We start from the raw sequence: 1,264 nt of genomic DNA, 5'->3' as shown, positions 1-1,264 counted from the left end.
TATATATATATATATATATATATATATGTATGTATGTATGTATGTATGTACGTATGTATGTATGTATGTATGCAATCAGTATATATGAAAGTGTATGTAATTCTCATAAAACTAAATGCAAAACTCTGAGATACAACATTGTTATTATTTGTTTCTTTAAATGACATTCATTTTAACAGTAAAATAAAAATAGAATAGTTACTGCAAGGATGACTAAGAACAAGTTAATTATTTCCTTTACTGCCTTGCTCTCCTTTATATTTACTTCTGTACCTCCACAATTTATTTTACTTTTGTAATTCCTATTTTCCAGACGATATTTCAAAGTAAATGTTAGTAATGATTTCTTTATAATTACTATTTTGATTCTACTAACTGTATTGAGTCGTTTATTCGGTGCATGTTTGAAGTGCATAAGTACTGAAACATACAATAATAAAAGCTACTTCATACATGTCCAATTGTGTGACTTTAAGAAGGATTAAGGTTTCACACAATAAATCAGCCATGTACTAACCCCTTCTGGAAATAAAGTTAAATATATTTCTTTATGGAACAATATCTTGCGAACGTATAATTGCATGTCACTCGTTGTGTTCCCTTTTATAAAGTAAAGCACAAATACTAGAAGCCAAAGAAAGAACGTGCGTAGAAAGAAAGAACGAAAAAAAATGAAAATGGAAGCCTAGGATAGAATTTTGAGATACAGCGATTCTTTTTCTCAAACACATCTATCACTTCTTTCTTCAGTTCTCTTCTATCTTTTTCTATTTTTCTTCGTCCTTCTTGTCAGTCGTTTGTCACATTTTTTCACCTTTTACACATATTTCCATTATGAGCTCTCCGAAATGTTCACTAGGGTCAAAAAGGGAAAGAAACTTTAGCTCTGTAATCTTCTTTAATATATACTTGTATACATATATGAGTGCCTATCTGTATGTGTGTGTAGGTTGGGAGTTGAACAATGGCTTAAAATGGTATAATTCTGTTTTGACCCTTGAGATTCTTTCCAAAGCTGGAGGTGGAATTCTGTTTGAAAGATAAAGTAATTTAGAAGGAAGAGGAAAATGAAGGATATAAAAAGAAAAACATATGCAAGAAAGGAATATATATATATATATATATATGCATGTATCTGAGTGAGTGTGTATGTGTGTATATGAATGGGAGTATGGAAATATATGCATTTACATATATGAATACATTTATTTAAATATGTAAAAACACAATAATATAAATATAGGTATATATTTACAAATATATA

This window comes from Octopus bimaculoides, chromosome 2 (genome assembly GCF_001194135.2).
Source record: "Octopus bimaculoides isolate UCB-OBI-ISO-001 chromosome 2, ASM119413v2, whole genome shotgun sequence".
Classification (NCBI taxonomy): Eukaryota; Metazoa; Mollusca; class Cephalopoda; order Octopoda; family Octopodidae; genus Octopus; species Octopus bimaculoides.
The sequence above is the reverse complement of the archived record's forward strand: the minus strand, read 5'-3'. Positions refer to the sequence as shown.